Below are 26,764 nucleotides of genomic sequence, written 5' to 3' on the forward strand. Positions count from 1 at the left end.
TTATACACTTAATGGTAAGGTCCTAGGAAGTGTTGCTGAACAAAGAGACCTTGGAGTGCAGGTTCATAGCTCCTTGAAAGTGGAGTCGCAGGTAGATTGGATAGTGAAGAAGGCATTTCGTTTGCTTTCCTTTATTGGTCAGAGTATTGAGTACAGGAGTTGGGAGGTCATGTTGCGGCTGTACAGGACATTGGTTAGGCCACTATTGGAATATTGCGCGCAATTCTGGTCTCCTTCCTATCGGAAAGATGTTGTGAAACTTGAAATGGTTCAGAAAAGATTTACAAGGATGTTGCCAGGGTTGGAGGATCTGAGCTACAGGGAGCGGCTGAACAGGCTGGGGCTGTTTTTCCTGGAGTGACGGAGGCTGAGGGGTGACCTTATAGAGGTTTACAAAATTATAAGGGGCATGGATAGGATAAATAGACAAAGTCTTTTCCTTGGGGTCGAGGAGTCCAGAACTAGAGGGCATGGTTATAGGGTGCGAGGGGAAAGATATAAAAGAGACCTAAGGGGCAACTTTTTCACGCAGAGGGTGGTACGTGTATAGAATGAGCTGCCAGAGGATGTGGTGGAGGCTGGTATAATTGTAAAATTTAAGAGGCATTTGGATGGGTATATGAATAGGAAGGGTTTGGAGGGAGGAAGGGTTTGGAGGGATATGAGCCGGGTGCTGGCAGATGGGACTAGATTGGGTTGGGATATCTTGTCGGCATGGATGGGTTGGACCGAAGTGTCTGTTTCCATGCTGTACATCTCTATGACTCTATAACCTTTCTAGTTGTTTTATGCTGGTGTAAGGTGGATATTCCAGGAATGACGCAGCTGGTCAAACCACTCGGTTTTAGACAAAACAGAATTTATGTACACATGAACAAAGGGAAATGGAATTTAGAATAACATAACTGTTTGAAAACCCAACCTACACGAAAACACAACTTAACAAAGAGCTGTGCTGACTTCCTGCAACATCCCATAAACACCCCCTTGGTAGAAAAGGAAAAATCAAACACAGGTTCTTATAGAAGAGGGATGAGAGAGAGAGAGAGAGATGATCAGCATGGAGCTGTTTCTTTGGGACCCAAAACTAGAAAAAAAAACCCTGAACTGGGAGAACTGGCAACTCTCCTTTCCCCGATTTTCCTGCTCCTTGGATGCTGCCTGACATGCTGTGCTTTTCCAGCACTACTCTAATCTTGGCTCCCCTTTCATTGCATGGGTGTTTTAAAAAAAAACTTAAAAGCCTTTTCAAATAGATATTTCCAGACATGTCAGATTCCTTTGCCTTTATGATCAGTCCAAGAAAATCAAGGATAACATAACCTTGTTAAAGCAGCATCATCATAGCACAAGCAACCCCGTTCGCTGACAACACCCGGGTGAATCAAGTAGTGGGAACTTGACAGAGTGCAAGACCAATCATAGAATGCTGTGAATGTGGCAAGAATGGCTAAAAGGAGTCAATATGTTGGCTTTGATAATTCCAGTTTGGCAGGAGTGAGTGAGTGGGTCATTTTGCCTGAAATTGCTAGTGCAACCTAGCAAGAGAGAGGGAATCAGAAAGAAACAACCCTGAGGACGAGGCTCAAGGTACAGGCTGTCAGCAGGGAGTAGACACTGAGTCAGCTGGCTTTATGAAAGAAGCAGAAGGCCCAGGATCAGCAGAGCTTTGCTCAAACATTCCGTCAGTACAAGATGAAACTGATCGTTTCTGGGTTCTTCCCATAGTAGGGGGGGAAAGATAGCAAAATAAAAACTTCCAGACTAAGAGTGCTTGGTTGAAACTCCTGGAGGTTATCAAATGATTGAGAACTCTCTAAATTATGTGAATGGTCAAGAGAAAAGACCTTACAGTTTCCAGTCCAGTATTGAGAAGAAGCAGTTACAGTTTGGATAGGGAAGGAAGATTTCTTTGGAGTTTTGAATAACTGTAAAGCAATGGTGTTGGGGACTAAATGGGATTCTGTTTTTTTCTGTGTTTTGAAATCTTTCAATCTGTATTACATTTAAATCATTTTGGCTTATTTTGTTTTTCTTGAGTGATAAACTTTTGTTTTATAAAAAAACATGTCTTTCATGTTTGCCTTGCTTTTGTAAATATTTCTGAGCATGTAGATATGTTGGCTGCAATGCTTATATAATCCTTATTATCGATGTAAGTATGTTTATTAATGTGAGATTTTAAAATAAAGGGGGAGAGGTGTTATGTATAAAGTGGGGGTAGGCTCCTTTTTTAGAGAGTTGGTCAGGTGACCCCGAGGGGCAGAACTTCGGGGCGGTCGAGGTGTGAGCATTGTTAGTAAAGTATTCCTGTTCAGATTTGTCATTTTTCTTCCTGGTATATAATTTGTAGTTCCAAGAGAAACATCAACATAATACATATCCTTTAAAATAATGCAAATTATAACAAAATAAATAAGCATGCCTTGTTAAGTACTGAGGGACTACTAGACAGTTGGTGTTATCTAGAACATTAATCTAAAGACATGTCTACCATCACTAGTCATAAAAAAGCCCAACGTGCAGAATGCTTTATCAATATCATCCCACCAAATTTTCTGACTAACCACAGATATGACAAAACCATTTTAGCAACATGGATTGATTTTAATAGTAAACACTGACGCACATACAGTTAGACGACAACCAAGCAGATAGAATGATCAAAAAGTGTTGTCACACACTATTTTTCAGTTTGCTATTTTACTAGGAAAGGTTAAAGTAAACCTGATAATGTTGTATGAATGCATTGACATCATATGCTCATGGATGGTGTCTTATTACTGACTTCTTATTTACAAATCTGAAATGCAGTAGGTGACATCTGGATTCCCAGTTCGGCACATGTGGATAGTCACTCATGTATTAAATGACACTGCTCTGAATGCAAGGCAGAAAAATCAGATTAAAAAACTGTACCCTACACTCACTCACTCACTCACTCACTCACTCACTCACTTCTGGAATACTATGTGCAGTTCTGGTCTCCCTGTTAGAGGAAGGATATTGTTAAACTGGAGAGAATTCAGAAAAGATTTACCAGGATGTTGCCAGGAATGGAGGATTGGATATAAAAATAGGTTGGATAGGCTGGAACATTTGTTTCACTGGAGTTTCGGAGGTTGAGGGGTGGCTTTATAGAAGTTCGTAAAATCATGAGGGGCATAGATAGGGTGAAGAACAAAGATCTTTTCCCTAAGCTAAGGGAGTTCAAAACTAGGAGCATTTTTTAATGTGTGAGAAGAAAGTTTTTAAAAGAAAGTGTAAAAAGATTGTCCCTCAGAGTGTTGTGCAATTAACTGACGAGGAAGCGGTAGATGCAGGTACAATTACAAAATTTAAAAGAAATTTGGATAAGTGCATGAACAGGAAAGGTTTAGTATAGAAGTTGTAAAATCATGAGGGGCATGGATAGGGTGAAGAACAAAGATCTTTTCCCTAAGGTAAGGGAGTTCAAAACTAGGAGCATTTTTTAATGTGAGAAGAAAGTTTTTAAAAGAAAGTGTAAAAAGATTGTCCCTCAGAATGTTGTGCAATTAACTGACGAGGAAGCAGTAGATGCAGGTACAATTACAAAATTTAAAAGAAATTTGGATAAGTGCATGAACAGGAAAGGTTTGGAGGGAAATGGGCCAAATTCAGGCAGGTGGGACTAGTTCAGTTTTGTAACATGGTTGGCATGGACTAGTTGGACTGAAGGGTCTGTTTCCATGCTGTATGACTCTATGACTCAATCTGATAAAGGAAGATTTTTCCACTCAATAAAATAGAAAGTATCCTTCAGATTCCTTGGGTGGAATGTTTCTTTGCCTGGAGCAGTCTCAGCAAAGATTAGAAAGTTAGGAAAATATATATCAAGGATGAAAAAAATGGAATCTCGGTGTCAAGGTAGAAAGTCCTGAATTTCCATGTATGAATGCAGTGAGTAAATACGCAACTTCCAATATTTCTCTCCTTCCCATAAATGGATAGTTGTAGGAAGACAAGAGCAAACCCCTCCAAAATAAAATAAGATTCTGGAGATCTGAAACAAGAACAGAAAGTGCTGGAGAAACTCAGCGGGTCTGGCAGTGCTTGTGAAGTGAAAAGCAGAGTTGATGTTTCGAGTCCAGTGGCCCTTTATCAGAATTGAAACATTTGGGAAAATGTGGTACTAATGCTGATGGAGGGGTGGGAGAAAAAGAATGAGGCAAACAAGTGGAGACTGTGATGCCCAGAGAGAGAGAGCGTAAGGGAACCAGTTAAATGAATTGCTGATAGTAAGCTGACAGTGAGTAAATTCTGAATGGGTGCTACTGGGAAATGAGAGTATTTGAAAGTAGTTGCAGCCTATACAGAAGAGAACTTGGGGATGTGGGGGTGGGTAACAAACATGGAGGAAGGTGTTCACGCACTGAAATTGTTAAACTCAATGTTGAGTCCTGGGGGCTATAAGATACCGAAGTGGAAGAGGTGATGTTCCTTTAGTTTGTGTTGAGCTCCCTGGAGCACTGCAGCAGGCACAAGACAGAAATGTTGGCCGGGGAACACAGCGGAGTGTTGAAGCAGAAGGCAACTAGAAGCCCACGGTCATTCTTGCAGATAAAATGCAAAACAGTAACCCAGTCTGCACTTTGTCTCCCCAGTGTGGAGGAGATCGCATTGTGAATAGTGAATATAGTACTCTGTGTTGAGTGAAGTGCAGGTAAATCACTGCTTCACCTGGAAGGTGTTTCTGGAGTCTTGGAGACTGAGGAGGGAGAAGGTAAATGGACAAGTGTTGCAATTGCATGGAAGGGCCGTGTAGGTGTAGGGAGATGTTGGGAGTGGAGGAAGGAGTAAACAAAGGTATCCTGGAGGGAATGGTCCCTGAAGAAGGCTGACCAGAAGGTAATATGTGTCTCATGGTGGCATCATGCTGGAAGTGGTGGAAATGGTGGCATTGGATTTGGATGCTATTGGGTTGGAAAGTGAGGACAAGGATGACCCTATCATTGTTGTGGGAGGGAAGAGAAGTGCAAGAAATGGGACGGATACAGCTGAAGGCCCTCTAACACCTCCAAACATGGCTAATGACACCAGTACAAGTCCTCAGACTGTCAGAGAATGCAAAGACAACTTCCTTCATGTTTCCACTAAGGCCATGCTGGAACAGACCAATTGCCTCTGTAAGATCATGTTCTGATACCAGAACCACTCGAGCGACACCTTGTGAGAAAGAATGGGCTGTAACATGGTAGCATGCTGTGACCTTCCCAACTGGAGCTGACAAAACAGCATCCTGGATGCAGAGGCAATGGGGGATTGACAGCAATCCTCTGAGGACGATAAGGGTCAGGATCAGAAAGTTGTCTAGAGGACAAGATGGTATCCAAGAAGGTGCAACATAGTAATACATCGTGAGTGCAAGACAACAGGGAGAACATAATTGAAACCTGCTTCCAGGATAAATGAGCAGGGTTTTGATTTCCTTTAATTGTTTCACATTCTGTTTGCTATATGGCAGGTCTCCCTTCCTTATGCAAAGAACACATAGACCTTTATATTTTGGAGTCTTGAACTATTCTGTTGCTGAATAAATGTTTTGTTCTTCATCTGAATGTATGCTCAATATCTTCAGTTGATCCCAGTTTCAAATATCTGCATTACATGTTCTACTATCTGCTAGGGTAAAGCAGCAGTCAGTGAAACAGTGCCAAGATTGGTTAGCTTCTAAGGTCTCAGTCGGCATATGATATCCAAGTGTTGTGTCACAGAATCATAGGATAATTTTTTATAATTATGTGTTATCCTTGCCACCTCTGTGCCCTTACAGGATGCCCTTTAACTCACAGTCGATGCTGGTCATCAAGCACTTATCTATTCTAGTCCCATTTTCCATCACTTGGCCGATAGCCTTGAATGCTATTTGATAGACATCAGATTGATAGGAATCCTGAGGCATCTCCTTTTCACTCTAAAATCTAACAGGACTAGACAGGGCAGATGCAGGGAGGATGTTCCTGATGGTGGGTAAGTTCAGAAACAGGGGTCACAACCTGAGGATTCTGGGTAGACCATTTAGAACAGAGATCAGGAGATATTTCTTCACCCTAAGAGTGGTGGGCCTGTCTCATTCATTACCGCAGGAAGTAGTTGATGCCAGAACATTGAATGTATTCAAGAGGCAGCTAGATATACATTTGGGGTGAATGAGAGCAAAGGTTACAGAGAGAAAGTAGAAATAGGTTCTTGAATTGGATGATCAACAATGATCGTGATGAATAGCAGAGCAGGCTTGAAGGGCTGGATGGCTTCCTCCTGCTCCTATCTTCTACGTTTCTATGTTTCTTTCATCAGTTAGCCGTCAATATTTCAGTGTGTGTAAACTACTAAGTTGCTTTGAAATGCTTGAGCATCCTGGAGAATAGCACTGAACCTGTGAGAGACAACGCTTTGGGCAGCTTTGCCTGGTGGACCTATGTACCTTGATAGAGAAGAACATATGAACTGTTTATCACACATCACCAACCTTGTATCACAATGCACTCAAAAGCCAATGAAAAGAATGAACCTTTTCCCCCTGAGATTTATATAATCATCAGTGATTTCATACTCTCTCTCACAAGCTGGTTATAAATATAAAATACATGTGGAAACCCGATCCAAGCAAAATGACTGCACATTGTGCCTAGTCTTGATGTGGCCCACATTAATTACAATGCCTTGGCTCAAGGAGCCCTGTTGTCTGATGCTATCTAGAGTCAAGGAGTCATTGCTTCAAGTGATGGTAGTGCTTGGCCATTGTGATATCTTTCATTCTTTGGATGTCTGAAAAGGTTGCTCTCCTCTCCCATGGGTGTGATTTCACCAGGATTGAAAATATCAAAGATAGTTTAGAGTGGTGCTGGAAAATCACAGCAGATCAGGCTGCATCCAAGAAGCAGAAAAATCAACGTTTCAGTCAAAACCCCTTCATTAGGAATGAGCCAGGGAGCCTCCAGGGTGGAGAGATAAATGGGAGGGAGGTGGGGCTGGGGAGAAGGTAGCTAAGAGTACAATAGGTGGATGTTGGTGGGGATGAAGGTGATAGGTCAGAGAGGAGGGTGCAGCGGATGGGTGAGAAGGATGATTGGCAGGTGGGACAGGTCATGAGGATGGTGCTGAGCTGGCAGGTTGGAACTGGGGTAAGGTGGGGGGGAGGGGAAATGAGGAAACTGGTGAAGTCCACATTGATTCCCTGGGGTTGAAGTGTTCCGAGGCGGAAAATGAGGCATTCTTCCTCCAGGTGTCAGGTGGTGGTGGAGGAAACCCAGGACCTGCGTGTCCTCGGCAGAGTGGGAGGGGGAGTTGAAATATTCGGCCACGGGGCGGTGGGGTTGATTGGTGCGGGTGTCCCGGTGATGTTCCCTTAAGTGCTCTGTGAGAAGGCGTCCAGTCTCCCTAATGTAAAGGAGACCACATCGGGAGCAACAGATACAATAAATGACATTGGTGGATTGACCTGTGCTTTTCCAGCACTACTCTAATCTTGACTCTGATCTCCAGCATCTGCAGTCCTCACTTTCGCCTAACATCAAAGATACTACAGCAATCACGTTTAAAGAGTGCGAGTGAATTTTTATTTGTTTGTGATTATTTATGTGTTAATTATGTGTTATCCTTACCACCTATGTGCCCTTAGTAAGCTTTTCTTCCTTCCTCACCCTCTGATCATGCTTAAGTGCAGTCCTGATTTCCACAGCAAGTGTAGAGGGAGCCTGCTCTATAGTTAGTCCTTATACTCTGGAAGCTGTGGGTGGCCAAATTTAAGCCTAGATGGTGGGAATTTAAGCCTAGATGATCCAGACTGACAGTGTCCTGCCCTGATGCAAGATGACCCTCCTGTGCTGAAATTCTGGGATGACCGTCATGAGGGAGTTGGAGGGGCTGCGTATCTTTGGAGTATCCTGAAAGGAAGCTTCTGGAGTCCTGAGTGTAGCTGCTCCCCCACTGAGAGTATCTTCTGGCACCACCAGGTCTCCCTGAGAGGAACGAGTACCAGCAACAGAGAGAAGGTGGTGCCATTAGCCTAATCCAGTGCAGAACATCTTACATCTTCCTTCTGTACTGTTGTGCATTATATTTGACCCAGGACACAGCTCTGCCCAGCCAGGCTTGGTTTGTTGACATGTCTCCCTCCTGCCACCCTGTCAACCAGCATGTCTGGGTTATTGTCAGTCAACAGCGATGCAGTTTTTCTCTCTGAGCCAGATCCTTAGTGATGATGGTGGAACACTATCATGTAAAGTTAGCTCCTTGCTGTCTTTGAGGTGGGCTGCAGCTGGACTTTAAATATTGCACCAGCAGTGAGAGCCCTGGAAGTTCTTTGCAGGAAAATAGAGCATGTCCACCTCTCCAGCCACGTGATTCCATGAGGAGGGTGCTGTAAAGCCCGGAGACATAATGATTGAGGTGAAGTGCTGAAGAATGTGTGGGAAAGGCTGGTTCAAGCCATGGCCGACCAGATGCCATGTTTCTCACTCAACAAAACCCTTTAACACAAAATGGAAAAATACAGCCTGATGAATCTTTGGCCTATGTTTTGTGGTCAGTGGCAAAGCAAGGCAGCAGAACCAGGCCATTCTGGGACAGAGGCTGGACTCAGAATGGGATTCATTGCGGCCCAGAAACCAGAACACTTTACAGAAACCCTGGAGACCTTAAAGAAAACCCATTCTTGACAAGAAGGATTGTAAAATTGAAAGTTCTTACTTATTTTTCTGCCTTTAGACTTTTCTGTCAATCAAATAGATGATGGAGCTCTCTTGAAGCAATTTCCTTTTATTCATTTTGTAATCCAAAATGGTGCTGGATTGTGGCAACAAAACACTTTTCACTGTATTCTCCCAAAGATAGGGGACAATAAATCATTCATTCACTTGTCCTGACCTTGAAGGAAATGACCCACAAATTGATCCCTTTGCATAGTCTTTCTCTTTTCCCAAGATGGTTTAAATCTGGAACCAATATTCACGGATATCGATATTTTCTTAATCAATCTGTTCAATGCAATTACACACCTCTGGAGAAGGTGATACTTGAACATAGGCCCTTCTAGTCTAGAGGTAGGGACACTACCAATGCACCACACCAACCTTTCAAACAACGTCAGGGACATTTTGTAATTAACCTGTTTATAGCCGTTATTGCACACTTCTGTGGAAGTCAAGATTCGATCGTGATCTGTAGCAGCAGTGATGTCAGCAACAGGCAGAGCACCAATCAGATTAATGTACTCACACAACAAACCCGGAAGGTAAAAGCTGCTTAAACAGCATCACTTTTAATTCAAATTTGTGGACAGGGAATTGAATGTCTGACTAAGTAGGATTTAAAATAAGGATAAACAGATCATTAAGCAAAAAGAACATTTGTAAACAGATGGTGTACATTTTCGATGCCTGTTTTACAACTTTTTATCTGTAATCAAAAGGCTTTTGCAAATGAATAATAAAAGTACCTTGCTGACTATGAAATTATATGGAATTTTTAAATCATTATGGCGACAATTGATATTCCACAGATATTTTAAAAAACACCTTTCAGGGTCAGCGAAACTTTATAGTAGCAGCTCTGAAGTTAATTTACTTCAAAAACCAAGTAACAGTTTTCAAGGTTACTTGAAGTGGTTTTAACAGCATGAGAGTGGAAAATCTCATTGATTCATGGGTTGCACAGTGTTCAGGAAATTCCACTGAGCACTCTGTACAGATTTGTACACGCACTGACAGCAACTTTTAGATTCCCACCTTAATCTAAGCATGTCTAAATTCCTTGACTTCCTATCAGTTTCAGTGGAGCACCGATGATCTGTATTGACTGCTGCACCATCTTTGCCACAGCAAAATCAGGGCCTTGACTCCAATATCTTCCTGTTACATTTCATTCCATTGGACATTGTTTACAATCTGAACCAACAGGGTAGGGCTGGCAAAGTCAGTGAGGTGCTTTTGTTATTCATTTGCAAAACTCTTTTGATTACTGATAAAAAGTTGTAAAACAGGCATTGAAAATATACACCATCTGTTTATAAACGTTCAGTACAAAGCAAGTACTGTCCTCCCAAGTTTCTATTTCCAAGCGTTAACAATATGATCTTTGTTGAGAAAAAGTTTACTCCTAAGGTTTATTACAAAACGCAGCTAATCAAAAGAACTTTAACTATATCCCAACTTAATCACACGCAAACACACACAAACATTTAAGAATATAGATTATGAAAGATACTTATTAATATGACAAGCAGTGTTTCAACCTGCCGCAGGTCTTTAATTTTCATTTATTTATTGGATTTGTGAAGTATGTCACTTGGAATTAGAATAGCAACACCAATAATTTTTATATTCCTTATTTTACAAATGGACTACACTTTAAAATATATAAAATATATTATTTTGTTGCCCATCCTTTGGATGTGACTTTAATCTGGGTTGCTGAACTGTTAAAACAATCAATGTATTCAGTTTTAACCCATGACTTGGAACTTAACAGACCTGAAATACTGAACTAATTTTGCTGCATTAGTGCTGCCACCTACTGTGAAAGGAGCATATTGATAGTAAACTTATGAATAACCAGCCACTTCTCAATGTTGGAACCTGAAATTGAAGTGGAAATTACAGATGCTCAGCGTGTCTACTAATATGTGAAAAATGCAAACATAGATGTGCATCCTTTGTAAGATTATCGAATCCTTTCAATTAGTAAAAAAAAAGGCCATTGGCAGCAAATGCTTTGCAATGTCCTGATATAGTAAAAGGTGCTGTAAAAATTAAAATCTTCCCTTTTCTGGGAAAAGAGAAGGGTAGTTGGACTAACTTGTGGCTCTTTCAGAGAGCTAGCACAATGACAATGGATCAAATGGCCCCCATTAGAGCTGCATGATTCGCTGATTGAACTTTGAACTTTGTGCATCAGAAGAAATGAATTGGAAGATGGAAGAACAATAAGTTTGATTAAGATAAAAGTGGGAAATGCTGGAAATACTCAGCAGGTCAGTCAGCATCAATGGAAATTTAAACTGAATTCATGCTTCAGGTTGATGACCATTGATAAAGTGAATCAAAATCATACTAATGAGTTAATTCTTGGATGAACAGGCTCAAAAAAAGACAGAAAGAGATGAAAAAGTGTAAGACATGCAAAATGCTACCTTTCAAAAAAGAAATTAGAAAAAGTTATAGGTGTGTAGTAATTGCCTCCGATTGTGAAAGCAATGAAGTAGAAGATGGATGGAGAAACAGGCAGAAAAATAGGCAAAGCAACCAAAGTCAAGCTAATAAAACCAGAATTTCACCTGCACTGCTAAGGGTGAAGGAGACAACAGTTCCCTTAAGTTGCTCCCGAAATGGATAGATGCTGGTTTGGGTTTTCTTACTGCTATTCTTTTCACCAATGCCATTGGCGAGACCAACACTTGGAGTCATAGAGCATGGAAACAGGCCCCTCGGTCCAACCTGTCCACGCCGACCAGATAACCCAACCCAATCTAGTCCCACCTGCCAGCACCCAGCCCATATCCCTCCAAGCCCTTCCTATTCATATACCCATCCAAATGCCTCTTAAATGTTGCAATTGTACCAGTCTCCACCACATCCTCTGGCAGCTCATTCCATACACGTACCACCCTCTACGTGAAAACGTTGCCACTTAGTTCTCTTTTATATCTTTCCCCTCTCACCCTAAACCTATGCCGTCTAGTTTTGGATTCCCCGACCCCAGGGAAAAGACTTTGCCTATTTACCCTATCCATGCCCCTCATAATTTTGTAAACCTCTATAAGGTCACCCCTCAGCCTCCAATGCTCCAGGGAAAACAGCCCCAGCCTGTTCAGCCTCTCCCTATAGCTCAGATCCTCCAACCCTGGCAACATCCTTGTAAATCTTTTCTGAACCCTTTCAAGTCTCACGACATCTTTCCGATAGGAAGGAGACCAGAATTGCACACGTTGGTAATTACCCTTGAGAAGGTGATCGTGAACCATTTTCTTAAACCACTGTGTTCCATTTGGTGTAGGTACAGCTAGGGTACTCTAAGGATGGGAATTCCAGCATTTTGACCCAATTAAAAGTGAAGTAATGGAGTTCCAAATCAGGTTGGAATCAGGTTCTTTGGAGGGAAACTTGACGTTGTTGTGTTCTCATGCATCTGCTTTCTTTTCCTTTAAGGCGATGAAGAATTCGAGTTTGAAAAGTTCTATTGAAGGATCCTTGGTAGTTTGTTGCAGTGCATCATGTGAAAGCATCACTGTCACTCTGCATTGTAGTGGTGTGAGTAAACGATAACATTATGGATGAGATGCTGAGCAAACTGAGCTTCTTGATTGTTGGAGCTGCACTTATTCAGGTATTTGGAAAGTTTTCATCACCCTCCTGACTAGTGCTTTGTACGTGGTGGCCAGTGGGGAGAAAGGAGGTGAGCTATTCACTGCTGCTGTGTATTCACAATATTTTCTGTTTAGACATAAAACATAGACCTGTACAATACTAGAAATGGGCCCTTTAATGCCAAATTAAATGAATCCCTCGGTCCATATCCTTCCATTCCTTGTGTTTTCATGTTTTAACCTAATAGTCCCTTAAATGACTTTATTGTATCTGCCTCTATCACCATTCCTGGCAATACATTCCAGACACCTACCAGTTTCTGTGAAAAAAAACTTGCTCCACACATCTCCTTTGAACTTTCTCCCTCTCACCTTTAGAAGCATGCCTCTAGTTTTAGACATTTCAGCTCTGGGAAAAAGATTCTGACCGTCAACCCTATCGATGCATCTCATAATTTTATAGACTTCTATCAAGTCTCCCCTCAGCCTCCGCCACTCCACAGAAAACAACCCAAGATTTTCTAGTCTTTCCTTATAGCTCATATCCTCTAATCCAGGCAGCATTCTGGTAAACCTCTTCTGCACCCTCACATACTTCCTGTAATGTGATGACCAGAATTGAACACTATATTCTAATTTGTGGCCGAACTAAAGTTTTATAAAGCTGCAACATGACATCCTGACTCGTGTACTCAATTTCCTGACCAGTAAAGTCAAGCATGACATGTACCTTCTTTACCACCCTTTCTACTTGCATGGCCACTTTCAGGGAGCTCAACCCCTTCCCACTGATCAATCACAGTAATCTCCCATCTGCATCCACCTATCTCTTTCCTACCTACCCCCCCGCCAGCCCCACCCATCACCCTATATTTATTTCTGGGCTCCACCCACCCTCAGTTCTGACAAAGGGTTTCAGCCCGTAATGTTGACTTTCCTGCTCTCCGGATGCTGTCTGACTTGCTCTGCTCTTCTAGCTTCACATCTACTGACTCTGAATTCCAACATCTGCAGTCCTTACTGTCTCATAGTCACTTTCAGGGAGCTATGACCTGAACGCCAAGATCCCTCTGTACATCAATGCTGTTCAGGGTCCTGCCATGAACTGTATACTTTTCCTTAATATTTAATCTCCTGAAGTGTTAGTAGATTTGCAGATGACACCAAAATTGGAGGTGTAGTGAACAGCAAAGAGGGTTACCTCAGATTACAACAGGATCTGGACCAGATGGGCCAATGGGCTGAGAAGTGGCAGATGGAGTTTAATTCAGATAAATGCGAGCTGCTGCATTTTGGGAAAGCAAATACTAGCAGGATTTATACACTTAATGGTAAGGTCCTAGGGAGTGTTGCTGAACAAAGAGACCTTGCAGTGCAGGTTCATAGCTCCTTGAAAGTGGAGTTGCAGGTAGATAGGATAGTGAAGAAGGTGCTTGGTATGCTTTCCTTTATTAGTCAGAGTATTGAGTACAGAAGTTGGGAAGTCATGTTGCGGCTGTACCGGACAGTGGTTAGGGCACTGTTGGAATATTGCGTGCAATTCTGGTCTCCTTCCTATCGGAAAGATGCGTGAAACATGAAAGGGTTCAAAAAAGATTTACAAGGATGTTGCCTAGGTTGGAGGATTTGAGCTATAGGGAGAGGCTTAATGGGCATTTGGATGGGTATATGAATAGGAAGGGTTTGGAGGGATATGAGCCGGGTGCTGGTAGGTGGGACTAGATTGGGTTGGAATATGTGGTTGGCATGGACGGGTTGGACCGAAGGGTCTGTTTCCATGCTGTACATCTCTATGACTCTATCTCACACTTACCCGGATTAAACTCCATCTGACGTTTCTCCACCCAATTCTACAACTGATCTATATCTATTATCCTTTGACAACCTTCTACACTATCCGCCATTCCACCAATCTTTGTTTTGTCTGCAAACTTACTAACCCATCCCTCTATATTTTCATCCAAGTCATTTACATATATCACAAACAGGAGAAGTCCCAGTCCAGATCCAAGCAGAGCACCACTAGTCACGATCTCCAGCCTGAAAATGCCCTTCCACCACTACCCTCTGGCCTTCGATGGGCAAGCCAATTCTGATTTCATGTGGCCAAGTCACTGTGGTTCCCATGCATCTTAATCTTCTGGATGAGCCTACCCCGTGGTACCTGGTCAAAAGCCTTACTAAAATCCATGTAGACAACATCCACTGTTCTACCCTAATCGAACACCTTTGTCACCTCCTTGAAAAATTCAGTCAAGTTAGTAAGACATAAACTGCCCTGCACAAAGCCATGCTGACTGTCCCTAATTAGGCCAGGTTTTTTTAAATGCGTGTAAATCCTATCTTTAAGAATTGTATCCAATAGCTTCCTAGGCGAAAGTGAGGACTGCAGATGCTGGAGATCAGAATTTAGATGAGAGTGGTGCTGGAAAAGCACAGCAGGTCAGGCAGCATCCAAGGAGTAGGAAAATCGATGTTTCGGGCGAAAGTCCTTCATCAGGAGGTGCTTTTCCAGCACCACTCTAATCTAGACTCCAATAGCTTCCTGACCACCGATGTGAGACTCTCCAGTCTATAATTTCCTGGATTGTCCCTACTTCCCTTTTTGAATCGAGAAACAAAATAAGCTACTTGCCAGTCCTCTGGGATCTCTTCAGTGGCTGATGAGGATATAAAGATCTGTTTCTGTTGTGATATATATTTTACAGCATTCTGTGGATAGATAGAGAGAAGTTTATTCTGAAGAAAATATTTGCTGCAAAATAATTATTCTTGTGAATACTTGAATTTTATTCATTTATTTCAGCAAGCGTGAGATACTGCATATTCCCTCCAGCAGCAATATTATTATTTTCCTGCAAGTGGAATGAATATGTTGACACTGCTTGTTTTGTCCTGTATTATATTTCCTCCTAGTCAGTCATACACAGATGTAAAGGCCATTTGCCTGGCTTGCACTAGACCCACATATTGTGCAAACGAATGCTTTATTCTGTTTGGTATAGGATAATGTAAATGAGCTTCACTCAAGTTTCGAATTAGAATCCCTACAGTGTGGAAACAGGCCCTTCATTTCAACAAGTCCACACCGACCCCCCGAAGAGTAACCCACCCAAACCCATTCCCCTACATTTGCCCTTGACTAATGCACCCAACTTACACATCCCTGAACAACATGGGCAATCTAGGTATAGCCAATTCACCTAATCTACACATCTTTGGATTGTGGGAGGAAACCAGAGCACCTGGAGGAAACCCACGCAGATGTGGGGCGAATGTGCAAACTCCATACAGACAGTCGCCCGAGGCTGGAATCGATCCCAGGTCCCTGGCAGCAGTGCTAACCACTGAGCCACCTTGCCACCCAAGATTGAAGGAGGCCAGGGCTTGGCAAGAGTCAAAGCCAACAAATCTCACCATAGTCCGCATTGCTCAGAACCCCATAAGATTCTGCCCTTTGAATCTGTCTTCACATCACAGAATGTAACTAATATCTCAAACATATTTGTGAATCAGGAAGTGAAAGGGAGGCAGTAACATAGAACAATTACACTGACTTGAAACTGTTACTGGAACTGAAAGTTGACAAATCTCCAAGGCTGTGTGAACTTCATTCTGGGGTTTAAAAGAAATTGCTGCTGAAACAGTAGATTCAAAAGTTTGATTTTTCCAATGGTTCTCAGGTTCTGGAAAGGTCTTATCAGATTGGAATAAGACCCTTCTAGTCAAGAAAAAGCTGTGGTGGTGACAAGTGCAGAAAATGGGAAACTGTAGGACAGTTAGCTTACGTTCTGTGGTAAAGAAAATGCTGAAATATTTTAGTAAGGAGAATATAGCAGGGCACTTAGTACATCTCAGGGCAATCAGGCAGAGTCAAAATGGTTTTGTGAAAGATGAATCTTGCTTGACTAATATATTGGAAGGTTTTTTTGGAGAAATTTACAATGTGAATAAAGGGGAAGCTATAGATGTAATCTAATCTAATCTAAAAACATTACAGTGTGGAAACAGGCCCTTCGGCCCAACAAGTCCACACCGACCCGCCGAAGCGCAACCCACCCATACCCCTATATTTACCCCTTACCTAACACTATGGGCAATTTAGCATGGCCAATTCACCTTACCTGCACATCTTTGGACTGTGGGAGGAAATCGGAGCACCCGGAGGAAACCCATGCAGACACGGGGAGAACGTGCAAACTCCACACAGTCAGTCGCCTGAGGCAGGAATTGAACCCGGGTCTCTGGCGCTGTGAGGCAGCAGTGCTGCCCACTGCCACCGTGCCGCCCAGATGTGTTGTACTTAAATTTCCACAAGCATTTGATAAGGTGTCACATTAAAAATTACTATGTAAAGTAGGAGCCTTTAGTACAGGAGATAACAGAATAGCCTAGATAGAGAATTAGTTCAAAGACTGAACATAAGTGGGCTATTAACTCTCTGCAAGATGTGATGTGTGGGCTGCTACAAAGACAGTGCTGGATCCTAAACTATTAATCATTTATATGTACCTCTTAGATGAAGGGACCAAATATATGATTGCTAAATTAACAATTTGTGGAATGATAGGTTCAACAGTCATTTGAAAAGAGGCCATACGGATTCTGCAAAAGGCATATAAATAGTCTAAATGGGTTGATGCAATGTAGAAAAATCTGAACCTCTCCACTTGGTCAAGATAGTCATAGAATCATACAACATGGAAACAGACCCTTCAGTCCAATTTATCCATGCCGACCAGATTTCCTAAACTAATCATGTCTCATTTGTCAGCACTTGCCCCAAATCTCCCCAAACCCTTCATAATTATATACCCATCCAGATACGTTTTAAACGTTGTGTTGTACCAGCCTCCACTAGTTCCTCTAGCAGCTGATTCCAATACATGCACCACTCTCTGCGTTAAAAAGCTGCCCCGTAGGTACCTTTTAAATCCTGCCCCCCTCACCCTAAACCTATACCCTCACCCTGAACTCTCCCACTTCAAGGAAAAGACATTGTCTATTTACCCCGTCCATACCCCTCATGATTTTATAAACTTCTGTAGGGTCACCCCTCAGCCTCCAATGCTCCAAGGAAAACAGCCCCAATCAATTCAGCCTCTCCCTGTAGCTCAAATTCTCCAATCCTGGTAATATTCTTGTAAATCTTTTCTGAACCCTTCCAAGTTTCACAACATCCTTCCTATAGGACGGAGACCAGAATTGCAGACAGTATTCCAAATATGGCCTAACCAATTACTGTACTGCTGCAACATGACCTCCCAACTCCTATATTCAATGCTCTGACTAATAATGATCAGCATACCAATTGCCTCCTTCGCTATCCTATCTACCTGCGACTCCAATTTCAAGAAACTATGAACCTGCACTCCAAGGTCTCTTTATTCAGCAATACTCACCAGGACCTTACCCTAAGTGTATAAGTCTTGCCCTGATTTGCCTTTCCAAAATGCAGCACCTCACATTTATTGAAATTAAACTCCATCATCCACTCCTCGGACAATTGGCCCATCTGATCAAGATCTGGTTGTACTCTGAGGTAACATTCTTCGCTGTCTACAGCACCTCCAATTTTGGTGTCATCTGCAAACTTACGAACTATACCTCCTATGTTCACATCCAAATCACTTGTATAAATGATGAAAAGCACTGGATCTAGCACCGATCTTTCTGGCACTCCACTGGTCACAGGCCTCCAGTCTGAAAGGCAACCCTCCAGCACCACTCTCTGTCTTCTGCCTTTGAGCCAATTCTGTATCCAAATGGCCAGTTCTCCTTCTATATTCCATGTAATTTAAGATCTCACAAGTAATTAGGGTTATTGCAATGGGAATAAGTGAGGGATGTTTTGCTAGCATTGTGTAGAGCACTGATCAGACCATGTTTGGAATGCTGAGTACAGTTTTGGACTCATTATTTAAGAAAGTATATTTTTACATTTTACCTGAGAAGAGTGTGCCTATATTTGTGCCCCACTGTTACACAAGCAATCGTAAAATGTCTAATATCTCAATTAGACAACCAAGGTGACAACTAATTTGCCTAACTAACTTCTATTTAGGACAAACAGAATTGACACCAGATTTCATTATTGACGGAAAATTATTCTAACACATTTAGTTTTAAGACAAAAGAACAGATTCCTAAGCTTATACTATGCAACTAACCCATTTTAAAATGCCTCAACAACACACCCACTCACAATTAAGACAGGCAAAAGTCAGAAGCTGTGACATAGATATTAGGGTTGGAATATAATATAGGGATCAAAATTCTGAAGGTAAAATGTTGGGAATCACAAGGGTGGTTTCAATTGTCTCAAACAGATTAGTTTGACATTTAGCACTGATGATATGCTGTTGTCTGTAAAATAATAGTTAATGCAGTTGACTTTGGACTTTTCTTATCAGAACTACTTCTTTTAAGCTTTTTTTTCCTTCTTGGCTTTTCATCTGTGGAGAGACAGAGGGGAAGAAAGAGATGCTTTTGATTTGGAGGTTCTGGATCTCTCTGGCTCTCCTGCATTTACAGTAAACTGTTGCTCAACCATCCAATGGCTATCATCGGCAGTCTTCTCTTTACTCGTTGACTTATGGTGCCGCTCTGACTCACTACTTTCAAAAGTAGCGTTGGCTTGCATAACTAAAAATGTTCACCACTTGCTTTTTCCAAGTTGCAAAACTCTCCTAGCAATTCAGCAATATAACACAGTTTGATTCCTATTTAAATTTATAGTAAAAAAAGGAAAAACATATGATCCCTTACATGCTTCCACCATGAAAGAGATGAAATCATTTTTTAAAATGTGTTTCATCAATAGAATAACAAAACAGTATGCAATGCAACAGAAGAAAAATACATTCATTCAACCACGTCTGTTCTTTATACAAAATTTAATTAATGTTTTGTTGCCCAGACAGAATCCATATTCAGTATCATTGAGCAGGTTATTGTTGAGCAAGTGCCATTTGATAGCATTATTGATGGTCACTTCTATCACTTTGCTGATGATCATGGATATACTGATGCGGTAGTAATTGACCAAACTTAGATTTGTCCTGCTTTTTGTGCATGTGACATAGGTAGGCAATTTTTCACATTATTGGGAAGTTGATAGATTTTGTAGCTTTACTTGAACAGCTTGGCTAGAAGCATGGCTAGTCCAGGAATACCAGTCTTCAGTTCTATTACTGGAATATAATTAGGACCCATTTTGTAAATGGCCTGTAGTCTTTGCAAATATCCAGTGATTTCAGCCATTTCTTAATATCATGTGGAGTCAATGAATTGATTTGAGTCTGGCATCTGTGATGTTGGGATCTCAGGAAGAGGCCTTGGTGAATCATCCACTCAACACTTCTGACTGAAGATGGCTACAAATGCTTCAGCCTTATATTTTGTATTGATTGAGCTCCTCATCATTGAGGATGGAGATATTTGTGGAAATTGTTTAATTTCCCAACACTACTCACAGCTGGACCTGTCAGGTTTGCAGAGCTTAGGTCTGATCTATGGATAGTGGGTCACTTAATATTGATGCACAAGCAGGAGAGGCAATGAGATGTCTCCAGTGAATGAGGTGAGTGAGAACTGTTGATTTAACAAGACACATGCAACAGTGAGAGTTTCATTCATAAGCATTGGTGAGATGTGTGCACAGTGGCAGCATTCCAGGGAGTGATAGCTCTGTCGATGTGAAGTAGCAAGGAGAAGATGATGGCACTGAGCCTTTGGGAGCACAGAATGTGATTGTCTTTCTTCCTGCAATGTCAAGCATCTTGTTTCTTCTTGGACCCAGGCTGCAATGTGCGTCTAGGCTTCATGTACGGTAATCTAAAAAAAAAAGTACTGCCCTCCTTTCCAATCCCCATCCACCAAGGTTTCTGGATCCCTTTGCACAAAGTTGGAAATGAGCTTTCCTTTCTTCTCCAGAGGGAATAAGCCTGTAAGAACCCAACAATGTTTGGAAATGAAGTACTGGTCATACTGAAGTGCTATTTGGAAGAATTCAACAGCACTCAGACCAATAAGTGCCATTTGCAAATTTTGCTAGTTTTTCCTTCTGGACTTGGCTATATACTGAATGTAAGAGTGTGATTACCACTGTGTGAGGAGTCATTCCTTGCTTGTAAATTCTGAAGTGGATAAGCAATACATGGGTGCTTTGGAGAGAGTGCAGAGAAGGTTTACGAGGATGTTGCCTGGTATGGAAGGTGCTAGCTATGAAGCGAGGTTGAGTAGGTTAGGATTATTTTCAATAGAAAAAAGGAGATTGAGGGGAGACCTGATTGAGGTCTACAAAATCATGAAGGGTATAGACAGGGTAGATGGAGATAAGCGTGTTCCCAGGGTGAAGGATTTAATAACGAGAGGTCACACTTTCAAGGTGAGAGGTGAAAAGTTTAAGAGGGTTACACAGAGGGTGGTAAGGCGCCTGGAATGCGTTGGTAGTAGAGGCAGGCACAGTAGATTCATTTAAGATGCACAACTAGGTGGGGAGCAGAGGGGATACAAATGCTTAGGAATTAGGCGACAGGTTTAGACTGTCGATTTGGTTTGGCTTAGGCTTGGAGGGCCGAAGGGCCTGTTCCTGGGCTGTAAAGTTTCTTTGTTCTTTGTTCTTCTTGGTGGTCTCGCCAGTAATGGCCATGATCTATGAAAGAATAGTTAAAAACATCACCTCACCATGATTCAGTTTTTTAGTTGCAGCTCCCTCAGCTAAAATATGCGGTCAGAATATTTATGGTTTTGCATGTTTTTATCTGTAGTCACAGAAAGGATAATATAATTTCAAGAGAAAGAAGAATTTAAGTATACACTTATTCCATTACAATTGCACTATAGTCATCCTCAAACCCATTAAGTTGACACAGGGCAGCCGTGTGTATTTAGATGCATCAATAAAGTTAATGGAAAATGTCCCAGTGGTCATTAGCAGGATGTAGACTGGAGTAAACAAACCAAGTAAACATGAAAAACAATTACCAAATGGCAGCTAAGTTGATCATTGCTAACATTTACTGGAATTGACAAGATTCTTGTTGTTAGTAATTCATGGAGTATAAATGTCATATTAATTAACAATTGCTTTCTAAATTCTGATTATTTCTCCTCAATTTGTTTTTCTCCTTTCTTCAGTCAACAATTTGTGCTGCACTAATTTGAGTTGCTACCGGATGATAATTGACCTGATTTGCAGGTATGTTTATTTTATAGATGAAAGTCTGCTGGCCCCACTGATCTGACTATAAATTCTAACTGCATGCTCACTGCCAATCTTTTTTAATATCAAGTCCATTTTTAAAAAATAAATAAAATCTACTTTGTTTGACCTATATAACTTTTCTTTTTTTTTGTCATTTTTAAAAGCTTGTTAGATTTTTATCATTCACTATTTCGGATCATTTCACCAGTATAACACATGCACCTGGCTGTCAGCCACTGCAGCCTTGATAGACCAGGATATCTTCATATAAAAAAGATGGAGCATCCATAGTCTATTTACAGATGACCACTGCTAGCACCTTATGGTATTTACCACCTCTACCAATATGTGGTACTGAGTAAAGGTTGAGGCATTTCACTGCCATTAATTCTACTTTGGCTTTGCTTTGAATTTGGTGATTAGTGCTAGAGAATACACCACTATACAGTATGTGCAGAAGAGGCACTGTTTGCGGAAAACATGAATGTTTATTGTATAATAACCACAAGTGAAATTACATTTGATCAGTTACAATTTCTAGGACCCTAGAGAGTGACTAAAGGTACATCTCCTCCCTCTGAATGGTGGAGTAGAACGCTTTGGCTCCATTCACCGATTGTACGGTATCAGTGGAATGGGTAGAGTTAATGCAAATCTCCAGAATAGTTATCGCATACATCTCACATCAATCTTTTTTCCCTATACTTAATCAATTATGTGATCATGAGTATAACTAGATTATATCTACCAATATCCCATCTTACCTCAAGTCTTTGACTTCACAACTGCAAGCAGCCTGGATGTTTCATACTTTTCTTAGAATACAGTCTCTATAGACTTAAGAAATGTATGCCTTTCAATTGAGGATTATTGACCTTGGTTCTGGTCTATGGATTATTTCTCCGCTGGAGGATCTTTTTTTCTCTTGGATAGTCTTCGTGGAGAATTGTATTCCTTGCAGACCTTGTTCAGGTAGTTGGTAGTAGAGGCAGGCACAGTAGATTCATTTAAGATGCACAAGTAGGTGCATCTGTTTCCTTATCTGGAGGACTTCTAACGTCCTGAACGTTTTGCAGTATCCTGAATGATTAGAGCAGATATTGCCTTGTTCTTGATGTTGACCTGGTTGGCTTGGATCCCACGAAGTCACATGCAACGTATCTAATTTGACTCTATGATCAGGCTGGACATTTTCAGTCACCCATTCTGGTTGTTTAACTGGTGAAGTAAATATTTTCCAACTCTTGTAACGTTACTAAAAAAAACTGCTGTTTCTTCAGACTATCTCTGTCACTGGCATTGACTGTTCTAATTTAGAAGGCAAAGTTTCATCAAGAATTCCAACAACAATTCTATATCTTATGAATTCTAATTTTAAAGTCCCTTATTCACTATTTTCCACAATCAGTAAAAGATTATTGGGGAGCCATTTGGATACAGAACTGGCTCAAAGGTAGAAGACAGAGGATGGTGTTGGAGGGTTGTTTTTCAGACTGGAGGCCTGTGACTAGTGGAGTGCTGATTCCTCTACTTTTTATCATTTATACAAATGATTTGGATGCAAGCATAAGAGGTATAGTTAGTAAGTTTGCAGATGACACCAAAATTGGAGGTGTAGTGGACAGCGAAGAGGGTTACCTCAGATTTCCATAGGATCTTGATCAGATGGGCCAATGGGCTGAGAAGTGGCAGATGGAATTTAATTCAGATAAATGCGAGGTGCTGCATTTTGGGAAAGCAAATCTTAGCAGGACTTATACACTTAATGTTAAGGTCCTAGGGAGTGTTGCTGAACAAAGAGACCTTGCAGTGCAGGTTCATAGCTCCTTGAAAGTGGAGTCGCAGGTAGATAGGATAGTGAAGAAGGTGTTTGGTATGCTTTCCTTTATTGGTCAGAGTATTGAGTACAGGAGTTGGGAGGTCATGTTGTGGCTGTACAGGACTTTGGTTAGGCCACTGTTGGAATATTGCGTGCAATTCTGGTCTCCTTCCTATTGGAAAGATGTTGTGAAACTTGAAAGGGTTCAGAAAAGATTTACAAGGATGTTGTCAGGGTTGGAGGATTTGAGCAATAGGGAGAGGCTGAACAGGCTGGGGCTGTTTTCCCTGGGGCGTCGGAGGCTGAGAGGTGACCTTATTGAGGTTTACAAAATTATGAGGGGCACAGATAGAATAAATAGACAAAGTCTTTTCCCTGGGGTGGGGGATTCCAGAACTAGAGGGCATAGGTTTAGAGTGAGAGGGGAAAGATATAAAAGACAGCTAAGGGGCAACATTTTCATGCAGAAGGTGGTACGGGTATGGAATGAGCTGCCAGAGGAAGTGGTGGAGGCTGGTACAATTGCAACATTTAAGAGGCATTTGGATGGGTATATGGATAGGAAGGGTTTGGAGGGATATGGACCGGGTGCTGGCAGGTGGGACTAGATTGGGTTGGGATATCTGGTCGGCATGGACGGGTTGGACCGAAGGATCTGTTTCCATGCTGTACATCTCTATGACTCTATTCTGGTGGTGATGCTCAGTGCAGGAGGTGAGGACTCTCTTTTACACTCCTTTGCCTTCCTTTCCTGGTCTTTGCTCTGTTCTTCATAATGTTTTTCCCTTTTACCATTGAAATCTCTTACATTATTACCTGGATCCTTCAGTTGCTTTTACAGAACCTCCTTCACTAAGGCCCGTCTATTTGCTAAGTGTGGCTTGCTTGGTTATGAATTTTATTTTTTCTTCAATTCATGTAATTATTAAAAACTTTTACATCATTTTCAAGTGTATCTAATTCCTTTGACATTTTGTCTGTTAATAACATCATTTGCAATCAGACCCACTAAAAATAATAATACATTCACTTGCTCTGCTTCAGTCTTAGTTTTTAATTTTGAGGTAATTCTGTATTTTAAGAATCCATGAAGTCCAATTTTGTGTTCTGCATGTTTCTTTGAATCTTTAAGAAGTACCATATCTTTATTTATTTTTTTAATGTACTGATTAATCTTATTACTATAAAGCTATTTTAAATCTATTATTTCTATATTGCACTAAAGTTGCTGTTCTTTAAGCGCATATTCCTGTATATACCAATGCTGATTTAAATTGAATGATTGTAGAGCTTATTCTGTACAATACATAGTTGCAGTATTTCCTTTATTTGCCAATTTTTTAACACTGAATTTCTGACTTAAATACTCTAGAAAAATTTTAAATGATTTTACTGCTGTTTTGAAGTAATTAACTGCTTTCAATCTTTTAAGATTGAAAGCTTTGTAATACTTTTTGGCTACACTGCTTAATGGGATATCCCACATTTTTTAGGTTTCTCCTGCCTTTTCTAATGGTCAAAATGTTGTCAACCCTTTTCTTCAAGGTTTCTCTCATGTCTGCAGTGAAGATGGAGTTTGTTTTCTTCTTCTGAGCAAAATGGTTGCTTTAATGTCTTTCAAATAACAAACATTTCTTTCCACATTAACTTGTAAATAATGCTTCCTGGCTCTTGCTGAAATCACAACTTAATTACTGAGTCTTGTTTCTTTAAAATCATTTATTTTTCTGATTTTTCATTTTCTGCTAGACTATTTCATGAGATTTATTTTACTTTGTTCATTTACAGAAGCATTGTTCTTAAATAATAAGGTTTATTATATGATGGCAATGTGCACAGCTACCTTTGGTCAGGTATATTTTCTGGGAGAAAGTGAGGTCTGCAGATGCTGGAGATCAGAGCTGAAAATGTGTTGCTGGAAAACAGGCAGCATCCAGGGAACAGGAGAATCGACGTTTTGGGCATAAGCCTGAAGAAGGGCTTATGCCGAAAACGTTGATTCTCCTGTTCCCTGGATGCTGCCTGACCTGCTGCGCTTTTCCAGCAACACATTTTCAGCTATATTTTCTGGGAGCCTACCTCATACAACAATATAAATTGAATATCTTACATAAGCCAGCTCTTCTTATCCCTTATTATCACTTAGATGAACCATTAGGGGTCATAATCTTTTCGTCTTCGTTCCCCGTTTGTCCTTCCCATCTACTCGTGAAGACGTTTAAGGCTGGTTGGATAATGTTTCCAAAAAACAAAGGAAGTTCTTTAACATTCTGATTTGTGTTATGAGCTATTTAATCACAAGGACTTTCACAACCCCCTCTGAACCTCTTTTTTTTTTGTCTGCAAATCATTTTCTATCAGGGTTTGCCAAACAGTAATCAGGAAAGGGAACCTTGGACAATATCCCCATTGTTTGACTCAGCATCACTGCGAAGAATTATTATGGTCCATATTGCCAACTCGGCTTAAGCCAGGGCACAAACAGGGCATCAAAACTATTCTCCTCAGTTTGTTAAGTTACTCTCAGCCTGATAGCTCCTGAAGAAACGCCCTTCAGAAATAACCAGAGCTTCTAGGAGAGAGGGGAATAAGAAAAATTAGGTGACTCCAAATAACTAAAAACATTTCAAAAATTGAGGCAGCTGTCATTTTAAACAGTAACACATCAATCACGACAAAACTCTTCAGTGTGATATTCATTATTTCATTTCCTCACTGCAAAGAGCAATTTTATTTGTCACTCACTCATTTTTCTGTTTTCAGAAACAAAAACAGAAGTTGCTGGAAAACCTCAGCAGGTATGGCTGATTAATGCTTCGGGCCCAATGACTCTTCCTCACACCTGCCCAGTTCTGAGGAAGGCTCACTGGACCCCAAACGTTAACTCTGATTTCTTTTCACAGATGTTTCCTGAAGAAACATCTTCAGGATTCCTGAAGAAGGGCCTGTGCCCGAAACGTCGAATCTCCTGTTCCCTGGATGCTGCCTGACCTGCTGTGCTGTTCCAGCAATAAAGTTTCAACACAGATGTTTCCAGACCTATTGAGCTTTTCTAGCAACTTCTGTTTTTGTTTCTGATTTAAAGCATCTGCAGTTAGAGTCATAGAGATGTACAGCATGGAAACAGACCCTTCGGTCCAACCCGTCCATGCCGACCAGATATCCCAACCCAATCTAGTCCCACCTGCCAGCATCCGGCCCATATCCCTCCAAACCCTTCCAATTCATATACACATCCAAATGCCTCTTAAATGTTGCAATTGTACCAGCCTCCATCACATCCTCTGGCAGCTCATCCCATGCACGTACCACCTTCTGTGTGAAAAAGTTGCCACTTAGATCTCTTTTATATCTTTTCCCTCTCACCCTAACCTCTGCCCTCTAGTTCTGGACTCCCCGACCCCAAGGAAAA

General features: G+C 41.2%; 1 protein-coding gene across 2 annotated transcripts in view; it reads left to right on the forward strand.

Moving 5' to 3' along the window:
- Window positions 1-26,764, forward strand: part of LOC122559760 (tetraspanin-8-like) — an 84,338-nt gene that overhangs the window by 13,234 nt on the left and 44,340 nt on the right. Inside the window, exon 1 of one of the 2 annotated variants that reach the window (XM_043709742.1) lies at window positions 21,472-21,527. The exons of the other annotated variant lie outside the window; for it this stretch is intronic. The gene's annotated coding sequence lies outside the window, so the exon portion shown is untranslated. Of the gene's footprint in view, window positions 1-21,471; window positions 21,528-26,764 lie in introns of those variants that run through there. 2 annotated transcript variants of the gene reach the window in all.

The sequence above is a fragment of the Chiloscyllium plagiosum genome, chromosome 19, assembly GCF_004010195.1.
Source record: "Chiloscyllium plagiosum isolate BGI_BamShark_2017 chromosome 19, ASM401019v2, whole genome shotgun sequence".
Lineage (NCBI taxonomy): Eukaryota > Metazoa > Chordata > Chondrichthyes > Orectolobiformes > Hemiscylliidae > Chiloscyllium > Chiloscyllium plagiosum.